Genomic DNA, 567 nt, shown 5'->3' on the forward strand with positions numbered 1-567 from the left:
AATGAATGTCGAATGTTAAATGTCTTAATCTAAATATACACTCTCGGGAGCCGCAAGACTACATTTCGTTGTACTGCACTTATGCACTAACAATGACAATAAAGATGATTATTATTATTATTGTTATTATAATCTATTTTGTTTTTGATCTCCCGCAAGTGGAAACCTAATTTCACATTTACCCTGGACAAATGATTCATAATTAGATTGACCTCGATCAGATCACCTTTAAAACTTCTCTGTTCTAAAGAAAAGAGTCTAAAGCTGTTCAATCTTTCCCGAATGCTGTAATCTCATTTATGTTAGCATCTTGTAAATATTTTGTTCATTTTTTCCACTGATTCTGTGGCCTTTTCATAATGTGGAGGTCTGATCTGTGCAGCGTGAACAAGGTCCTATACAGGTTCAACATAACTTCACTAATTTGGAACACTACTCCCCTGAAATAAATCCAAGTGCTCTGTTAGCAGTTTTAATTTTTTTGCTGATCTGTGATGCTGCATTTAATTATATGTTCACCTTTACCATTAGTTCATTGTACTCTTCGCCACATTCAACTTCTTATAT

Source organism: Somniosus microcephalus, unplaced genomic scaffold, assembly GCF_052327205.1.
Source record: "Somniosus microcephalus isolate GS21.2 unplaced genomic scaffold, FLI_Smic_1.0 unresolved_chr9, whole genome shotgun sequence".
Lineage (NCBI taxonomy): Eukaryota > Metazoa > Chordata > Chondrichthyes > Squaliformes > Somniosidae > Somniosus > Somniosus microcephalus.